Genomic DNA, 10556 nt, shown 5'->3' with positions numbered 1-10556 from the left:
GGTCACACATGCTGCCTCCAACCTGTCAGTTTCTGTCTTAAAAATAAACCTTGTCCCTGACTTGTCTGTCCCACCACGGCTCTGAGCCACGTTACTGCCTCTCACTCCCCTTGCCTTCTCACGCTTGCTTCAAAGCAGCAGGCCGGTTGACCTTGATGGAGGCTGGAAATAGAACTTAGCTCATGTTTCTTCTTTGCTCAAAATACAACTCTGGCTCCCTGTCCCACTCAGAATCGAGGCCAAAGTCCCTGTGGCCTTTCAGGACCCAAGCTCCAACTGCCCCCTGCCTCCTCGGCTCCCTCTGCTTCGGCCACACTGGTGCTTGCTCTTCCTTGAAACTGCCGTGTACATTCCTCCATAAGGCCTTCACCAGGGCTGACCTGCATCCAGACCCCCACGCGCCCGGGCTCTTCTCTGGCACTTCTGAGTACCCCTCCCCCAAGTCATTATCTGAGTAATACTGTTTGTGTCTGCACCTGTTAGAGCAGAAGCCCTAAAAACATAAGCACACTATGAGATTTTTATCTATTGTGTTTATTGATAAGTGCCCAGCATCTAGACCAGTACCTGGCACAGAATTGGAACTCAGTAAATACTTGCTGAATTAGCAAATCCTGTCCTGATAACACAGTCTCACACATTTATCAACCCTCAGCACTGGCGGACAGAACTAACATGCTACTGAAAACTTCCTACAGGTAGGCACGACTGCTAGGGGCTTCCATGTGTGTTGTGTATTTAGCGATGAGCATTTTCAACTCCAGTGTGGAAACTGAGTCTCAGAGAGGGAGGGACTAGCTCAGGCCTCAGCAGCTAGAGGGTGATAGAGACTGGGTTAGAGCCCAAGTCCTGATTCCTCAAAGCCTAATGGCTTTTGAACATATTTTTACCCTGACGCACTATTAGAAATTTTTTGCAACTGAGTACACACGTGCAAGTGAAACCAAAAAACTTAAAAGTCAATCGTTAACCCCCACCCCCCGCCTTTTTTTTTTTCATAATACACAGGTATTTTCTCACGGAGAAGTGCTAACCCACTAAATTGCTTACCAGCCACTCCTGGGTCAAGACCGGTAGTTTGAAAAAAAAGGTGTTCACCCACTTCACCTCAGTCAGCACCTCCCAGTTCTTTATTCCCAAAGGCCAGACTCATTCCTGTGGTTTCTCAGACTACCTCATTTGCCCACTGAGAGTTCTGGGGAATCAAAAGCCTGAGATTTTTGGCCCTTCAGTAACAATGTCCCCATTTAATCACAGTATATGTAGCCAGGAATGTACCTCTCTGTTCCAAGCCCTGAGCCCTGCTCACAGATGTCAGCCAAGTTCACTCTGAGCTCCAGGACAGGGTTTCCTGTCTCTGAGTCAGACTCAAGCTTGAGATAGGAACAGCCGACTTTTATGGAGGGCCTGGCATGTCAGACATATTTATGCATAGCATCCAATCCTCTCAAAAACCTAGTGATCGATTTTCCCCTTTGTACAAATGAAGTTTCTTCAGCAAAATATTCGAGTGCCTGCTGTGTGCTGAGCGTGGTTCCGGGCACCAGAGATACAGCAGTGAATTTTGTTGTTGTTTAGTCGCTAAATCAGTCCGACTCTTTTGCGGCCCCATGGACTGGAGATCGCCAGGCTCCTCTGTCCATCGATTTCCCAGGCAAGAATACTGGAGTGGATTGCCATTTCCTTCTCCAAGTGAATAAGGTGGATAAAAAAGCTCTGCCTTGGTGGAGTTCATATGCCAGTAGGGGAAGGCAAACAGCAGGCAAAACTGATGTGTAAAAGACAGTGTATCAGAAGATAAGAGTTACAGGGGAAATGAGGCAGGGAAGGTCGGGTAGGGTGTAACAAGAGTGTGGCTGGGGTAGGCCTCTCTGAGAAGATGATATTTGAAGAGAGACCTGATGAATTTGGTGGGGAATGAAGCCCTGCAGATACCTGGGACAGGGCATTCCAGACAGATGGAGCCGCATGTGTAAAGGCCCTGGGGTGCAAGTATGCCCAGTATCTTCAAGGAACAGAAAGAGACTAGTGTGACTGCAGCAGAGTGAGGAAGATGGAGAGTAGTCGGAGTTAAGTTGGGAAAAAGATCCAGGGGAGCTTGGGGTCTTGCCAGCCATTGTGAGGACCTTGGCTTACCTGTGAGCAAGGAAGATGCCATGGAGTGATCTGAGCCAAGGTTCTGGGCAGCTGTGGGGAGAGCAGACGGCAGAGAGTGAGGATGGAAGCAGGGGGACTGGTCAGGAGGAAACTGCAGTGTTCCAGGGAAGAGAGGACACTGTCTTGGACCCGACCATTGTGATGGAGGCTGTGAAAAGTGGTCGTTTCTGGAGACCTTTTTTAAAATCTTTTTTTTAAACGTCTTTTTTTTCTTTCTTTCTTTTTGGCTGTACTGGGTCTTCACGGCTGCAAGGGCTTTCTCTCCTTGTGACGAGCAGGAGCTATTCTCCGTTGCAATGTGAGGGTTTCTCATTGCGGGGGCTTCTCTTGCTGCAGAGCACAAGCTCCAGGTGCGAGGGCTTCAGCTGAGGCTCTTGGACTCTAGAACGCGGGCTCAGCAATTGTGGCGCATGGGCTTAGTTGCTCCACTGCATGTGGAACCTTCCCTGACCAGGGATCAGATCTGTGCTCCCTGTGCTGGCAGGCAGATTCTTAACCACGGCAGCCCAAGGGAAGTTCTGGAGACCTTTCGAAGACAGAAACAATGAGATGTGCTGCATGAGTCATGGCTGACTCGAGTTTTGTCCTAGGTACGTGGTAGGATGGGGAAGCTTCAGTGGAGCAGGCTTGGAGGGGAAGATCAGGAGTTTCATTTTGTTGAACTTTGGGTCCCTCTTCCATAGTTGCATATGTGAACTTAGAGTTCAAGGTAAGTCTGGCCCGGAGATGCACACTGGGGAGTCAGCGTGTGATGGTGCCTTGGCTGGGGTCCCCAGGATGCAGAGCCTAATGCAGAGGACATATGTACCCTCATCCTAATGTACAGAATGACCCCAGAGAGATGTGGGTTGTGGGGGAGTTGGAAGGAGGGAGAGCCAGCAGAAGTGTGCGTGGTGGGGTGGTGTGTGTGTGTGTGTGTGTGTGTGTGTTAAGCACTCAGTTGTGTCCAACTCTTTGCGATCCCATCGACTGTAGCCCACCAGGCTCCTGTTCATGGCATTCTTCAGGCAAGAACACTGGAGTGGGTAACCATTCCCTTCTCCAGGATATCTTTCCAGGGATCGAAACCTGGACTCCTGCACTGCAGGCAGATTCTTTACAATCTGAGCCACCAGGGAAGCCCTTGGCCACCACCAAATGTGACCCTGAGGAACCATGTAATGAGAGTCTCAGCACCATTTCTTGGTGGGGAGGAAGGGGCAGAATTTATCTGCCATCTCCCTCTTCCAGTTGGTTGAAGATTTGCCCCATGGGAGACTGACTCTGTGCATTTCTGGGTTACATATGAAATCACCTGGGCACCAAGCTGGGCCCACGGGAGTGGTGAAGGTGAGAGAGGCAGGGCTCAGGCAGGGAGTATGGTCTGGCAAGTTGTTTGCTTCAGATCACTCAGCCCAGGCAGAGTCAGAATAAAACACAAGCAAGGCCAAAGTGGTCTGAATGGGTCACCCCTCCAATCACTCAGATCTGCTCTTGCCATCCTACCCTTCCTTGAGAGGGGTGGTTTAAGTCCCACCAGACAGAGCCGCTTCAAGGTGATACAGCCAGTCCCTCATCTGCCCCCATTCCATCATCCTTTACCTTGGCCAAAGCTGCAGCTGGTCTGATTGTTTCCTGGTGGGGTCATCCAGACTTTCATCCCCAAGGGGTCTGAACCTTTGACTGTCTTGCCCTGAGAGGGATGTGAACGCCACAACTGCAACTCACTATCATCAGTAAGTGTGGAGACATCAAGAGACACCCAAGGAGATTCTGAACCCTCTGCCTCATTTGGTTCATGCAGTCCTGACTCCTCATCCCATGCCATGCTGTGTGGCTTCAGTCATGTCTCTTTGTGACCCCATGGACTGTAGCCTGCTAAGCTCCTCTGTCCACAGGATTCTCCAGGCAAGAATACTGGAGTGGGTTGCCATGCCCTCCTCCAGGGAATCCCGACCCAGGGATCGAACTTATGTCTTTTATGTCTCCTGCATAGGCAGACGGGTTCTTTACCACTAGTGCCACCAGGGAAACCTCTGACTCCTCATGGTGATCAAAATCTATCACCTCTGGCAGTATAGAAACTCTCTTTGCCTGCTGGTCCACCAGCAGGGAGGCCTGAAGACCAGGTGATGGTCATGTCTTCAAGTTCATTGGAATCCCAGGTACTCAACTGTATGCCCTGGTGGAAGTTTCCCAGCCCTGAGCACTGGGACCCTCAACCTGTCAGAGTCAATGTTTGCAGGGATAGGAAACACAAATTTTACCAGGGAGTCACTATGAGTAGTAGTGAGTATGCTTCCTGTCCCCATGTGATCTAGCTTCAGGGGACACAGCAGCATATGTCTACTTCCTGGAGAACAGAGCTGCAGGGTATGGTCCTTGAATGATATCTCAGGCCACTTGGGTGTAGGGGTATCTGGTAAGACCGGTGGATCCTTCTGTCAGATGCCCATTGTCCCACCTGTTTTGCCAAGAAATGGGTCCCTTGGTGAGACAATGTGGTGTGGGGGACCATGTCACTGTATCAGGCAGCCTGAAGCCCTCAGATGGTGGTGCTGGTGATGGCCCCAAAGGCAGGCCAAGCAAGCCCATATCTGGAACTGCATTGATTTCAGTTAAGTACAGATCACTTCCTTCAAAGGATTCTGATGTACTTGATCTGCCACCAGGGCAGCAGCTGGCTGGTCTCTTGGAGATGCAGTGTTGAAGGCTCAGCTTTGGTCCTGCAGACCAAGTGTCCAGCAGCAGCAGGACCCAGCCTTTAGGAAAAGGAGCCCAGGTGACTTCACACCTTCATGTTGCCTGCTCTGTCCCTGGACTTTCATATCCTCACTGGGGAAGCTGAGCAGAGATGCTGGCTGACACTTACCAGCCACCTAGTCCCTTCCAGCTGGTTGTGGACCATCTCGCCAGCAGTGGACATTCTCTGATGGACCTGAAATGTGAGACACAAAGATTTAATCCTTTGTGCCCCCACATACTGGCCACCATTGACACATCTTCCATTAAAAATTGTTTTTAATTTGCTTATTCAGCTGTGCCAGATCTTAGTTGCAGTGTGCGAGACTGTCGATCTTCGTTGCAGCATAGCCAGTGTGCATGCTCAGTTGTGTCTGACTCTTAGCAACCCCACTGACTGTAGCCTGCCAGGCTCCTCCATCCATGGGATTCTCCAGGAAAGATTACTTGAGTGGGTTGCCATGCCCTCCTCCAGGGGAACATCCTGACCCAGGCATTGAATCACTGTCTCCTGTGTCTCCTGCATTGGCAGGTGGGTTCTTAACCGCTGAGCCACTGGAGAAGCACTTCTATTGTACAGATACCACATTTAGTTTGTCCATTTGTGAGCTGATGGACATTTGGATTATTTCCCCTTTTTTTGTGACTATGATGAATAATGCTGCCAGGAACATTCTTACACAAGGCTTTGCATAGATTTATGTTTTCATTTCTCTTGGATAGATACTTAGCACTGGAACTGCTGGGTCTTACTGTCAATTTATATTTACTTTTTAAGATACTGCCAAACTGTTTTCTAAAGTGGCTGTACCATTTTACATTCCCACTAGCAGAGCCTGTACGGTCTATTCTCCATCTTTGCCAACACTGGCATAAAGAGTCTTTGATTTCACATGCCATTATTTTAGACACAGAAAGAGTTATGCAGCGATGTCTCATTGTGGTTTTATTTTATTGGGTTGGTCAAAAAGTTTGTTTGAGTTTTTCCATAAGATATAACAGAAAAACTTGAATGAACTTTTGGGCCAACCCAATACATCTGTCTAGAGAAGACTCTAGAAAGCCAGACTGGGATGAAAGCTGGTGCTACATGTATTCATGGTGGGTAAGGGTGCTGTGGGGAGTCTCTGACTAGCCTCGATAGCAGAGTTCTGTGATGTGGAGCATATTTTATATGCTTAGTTACCATCTGTATGCATTTCTTTTTTAGTGAAATGTCTGTTCAGTTCTTTTACTCGTTTTAAAAATTGGGTTGTTTTTTGGCCCTGAAATGGAAGCAAACTAAGAATCCATCAACAGATGAATGGACAAAGAAGTCCATTTCATATATATATAAAAAAGTGAGTTGCTCAGTTGTGTCTGACTCTTTGCAACCACCAGGCTCCTATATGTATAGCAATACTGCTGCTGCTGCTGCTAAGTTACTTCAGTCGTGTCCGACTCTGTGTGACCCCATAGACGGCAGCCCACCAGGCTCCCCCGTCCCTGGGATTCTCCAGGCAAGAACACTGGGGTGGGTTGCCATTTCCTTCTCCAATATAGCAATACTACTCAGACATAAAAAGAATGAGATATTGCCATTTGCAACAATATGGATGGACCTAAAGAATATCACACTGAGTGAAGTGATATCATTTATATGTGCAATCTAAAAAACAATACAAATGGACTTCCCTGGTGGTCCAGTGGCTAAGACTCCATGTGACCAATGCAGGGGGCCTGGGTTGGATCCCTGGTCAGAGAACTAGATCCCACATGCCACACTAAGACCCAATGCAGCCAAATAAATAAACAAGTTAATAAATATTTTAAAATGAAAACTAATACAAATGAATTTACTTATAAGACAGAAACAGACTAATAGACAGAAAAAACTTACGGTTACCAAAGGGAAACGTTGGGATGGGGGAGGGATAAATTAGGAGTATGGGATTGATAGATACACATGGCTATATATAAAGTAGATAAACAACAAGGATTTACTGTATAGCACAGGGAACTGTATTCAATGTCTTATATTAATATATAATGGAAAAGAATCTGGAAAAAATATATACATATATAACTGAATCACTGTACAAAAGTAACACAGTATGGTAAATAAAATATACTTCAAATTACTGGGTTGTTTTCTTATGAGTTGTAAGAGTTTTAAAAAATATTTATTTATTTGGCGGTATCAAATATGGATGGAGTGAAATGAAGTGAAGTGAAGTCACTCAGTTGTGTCTGACTCTTTGCAACCCCATGGACTGTAGCCTACTGGGCTCCTCCATCCATGGGATTTTACAGGCAAGAATACCGGAGTGGGTTGCCATTTCCTTCTCCAGGGGAGCTTCCTGACCCAGGGATTGAACCCGGGTCTCCCGCATTGTAGGCAGACACTTTACTGTCTGAGCCACAAGGGAAGCCCCATAATGGAAAAGAATCTGAAAAATATATATACATATATAACTGAATCACTGTAGAAAAGTAACACAGTATGGTAAATAAAATATACTCCAAATTACTGGGTTGTTTTCTTATGAGTTGTAAGGGTTTTAAAAAATATTTATTTATTTGGTGGTATCAGGTCTTAGTTGCAACATGCTGGATCTTTTGTGGTGGCACACAGACACTCTTGTTGTGGTGTACAGGTTCAGCAACTGGGCTGTGCTGGTGCTTACTTGCACCATGGCATGTGGGGTCTTATTTGCCCAACCAGGGATCTAACTCTCCTCCCCAGCAACTCCCCTGCATTCCAAGGTGGATTCTTAACCACTGGACCACCAGGGAAATCCTGAGAATTCTTTATATAATCTGGATACAAATCTTTATTAGACATGTGATCTGCAAATATTTCTCCAGTCTTATGGCTTGCATTTCCATCTTCTTAACAATGTCTTTCAAAGTACAGAAGTTATTAATTTTGACAAAGTCCAATTTATCCATTCTTTCTTTTAGGGGTTATACTTTTGGTGTCCTATCTAAGAAACTTCTGGTTAATCCAGTATCACAAAGATTTTCTCTGAGGGTTTCTTCTAGAAGTTTTACAAATAGATCTATGATTCATTTGAGTTGTTAATTTTTACATATGGTACAAATATGGTACAAAGAGGGCTTTCAGAAATTTGTTTTGCTTTGTGGTGTGTGTGTCTTGGGTGTCTGAGTATCCAGTTGTTCTTGTACCATTTGTTGTAACACCTGTCATTTCTCCACTGAATTGCCTTCGCATCATTATCAAAAATTAATTCATCATTTATGTGTGGGACAATTTCTTGACTTTCTATTCTGTTCTGTTGATCTATTTGTCTGTGTTGACGGCCAATACTGCTCTTTCTTGTTTTCTGTAGCTTTTATCATAAGTCTTGAAGCAGGTAGTGCAAGTCATCTGACTTTCTTCTCTGGATATGTTGCTCCTTCACATTTCTGCATCAACTTTAGAAATGATCAATTTCAACAAAGAAATTTATCGGGGTTTTGATTGGGATTGCATGAATCTTTCAAGCCACGAACACAGTTTCTCTAATTGTTTAGTCTTTAGTTTTTCTCAACACTGTTTTATAACTTTTAAACTATATGTGTACTTTTGGGGTCATATTTATTCTTAAATATTTTATTTTTATAGATGCTATTTTAAATTATATTAAAACTTTTTTAAATTTCTGATTTCTTATAGAACTGATTTGTGTATATTCATCTTGTATTTTGACACTTTGCAAAGCTAAGAATTCTAGTAGGTTATTTTGTAGACACCATGAGATTTTCTATTATCATGCTGTCTGTGAATAAAGACAGTTTTTGTTCTTCCTTCCCATTCTAAATGTCTTATTTTTCTTATTGGACTGGCTAGAACTCTAGTGTAATACTGAATTGAAGTGGTGATAACTCTAAACTCCAATGTTTTGGTATTGTTTGGCCTGATTGTATGTCAGGCACATGATTTGCATTTAGTAACATATATAACACACTTTCTGTATCCATTCATCCACTACTGGACACTTAGATTGTTTCCATATCTTGGCTACTGTAAAAAATGCTTCAGTGAATATGGAGGTGCATAAATCAGTGTTCTTGTTTTCCTCAGATGAATACCCAGAAGTGGAATTGCTTAAAAATTGGTAATTTTATTTTTTTTAATAAAAAAAAATTTATTTTGGCCACATGCCATGCAGCATGTGGGATCCTAGTTCCCTGACCAGGGATCGAACCTATGGCCCCTCCATTTGAAGGGTGGAGTTCTAACCACTGGAATGCCAGGGAAGTTCCTATTTTTAATTTTTTCAGGAGCCTCCATACTATTTTCCACAGTGATTGCATCGATTTTCCACCAACAGTGCATAAGGGTTCCCTTTTCTACACATCCTTGCAAACACTTATTATTTCTTGTCTTGTTGATAATAGCCAATCTAACACACTGAGGCAATAACTCACTGTGCTTTTGATTTGCGTTTTCCTGATGATTATTGATATTGAGCATCCTCCCATGTACCTGTTGGCCATCTGTATGTCTTTGGAAAAATGTCTATTCAGATCCTCTGCCTTTTTAAAAATTGGATTATTTGGAAGCTTTTTTTTTTTTTTTTTAATAAGACATGAATGTTAGATTTTGTCAAATGCTGGAACACTGCTTCAAGTTAAAATATTGTGGCACTCCACTTCCAACTACTAAGAAAAACGGACAGCACTTGGTGGATTTTTCTGAATCTAATGAGATGACTCTTCTTTCTTTCCTTTCCTTTCCTCTGTTAATTGGGGAATTACACTGATTGATTTTTTTTTTAACTTTTCATTTTGTATTAGGATATAGCCGATTAACAATGTTTTGATAGTTTTAAGTGAACAGCAAAGGGACTCAGCCATACATATACGTGTATCCATTCTCTCCTAAACTCTCCTCTTATCCAGGCTGCCACATAACATTGAGCAGAGTTCCTGTGCTATATGAAGTGAGGTGAAAGTGGTAGTCGCTCAGTTGTGTCTGACTCTTTGTGATTCCCATGGACCATAGCCCGCCAGGGTCCTCTGCTATATAGTATTGGTTATCCATTACTGGTTATCCATTATTGGTGATCCATTTCGAATATAGCACACTGATTGCTTTTAAAAGTTCTGGGCAAGTCACTTCATCTTTCATAACCTCGTTTTCATTTTTTTTTCTTTTTTCCTGTAAAATGGGACAATAATACTCATCTTAAAGCACATTTATGAGGCTGGTTGGCACACACTGGTATATGGAAAATACCTGTCATAAAGTAGGCACACCATATAAACCTGCCCATATTTTACAGACTAAATCATAGCTATCTGTGTTCATATCTTACCCACAGGCTATCTCTCCCTTCTCCAGGCAGAGACATCTCATAATTCTTTCCTACTTCCAGATGAGCTATTTCAAATCTTAAAAGATGATGCTGTGAAAGTGCCACATTCAATATGCCAAAAAATTTGGATAACTCAGTGACCACAGGACTGGAGAAGGTCAGTTTTCATTCCAACTCCAAAGAAAAGCAATGCCAAAGAATGTTCAAACTACTGCACAACTGCACTCATTTCACATGCTAGCAAACTAATGCTCAAAATTCTCCAAGTGAGGCTTTAGTAGTATGCAACCTGAGAACTTCCAGATGTTTAAGCTGGATTTAGAAGAGGCAGAGGAACCAGAGATCAAATTGCCAACATCCGTTGTATCATAGAAA

Source organism: Budorcas taxicolor, chromosome 16 (assembly GCF_023091745.1).
Source record: "Budorcas taxicolor isolate Tak-1 chromosome 16, Takin1.1, whole genome shotgun sequence".
Taxonomy (NCBI): Eukaryota; Metazoa; Chordata; class Mammalia; order Artiodactyla; family Bovidae; genus Budorcas; species Budorcas taxicolor.
The sequence above is the reverse complement of the archived record's forward strand: the minus strand, read 5'-3'. Positions refer to the sequence as shown.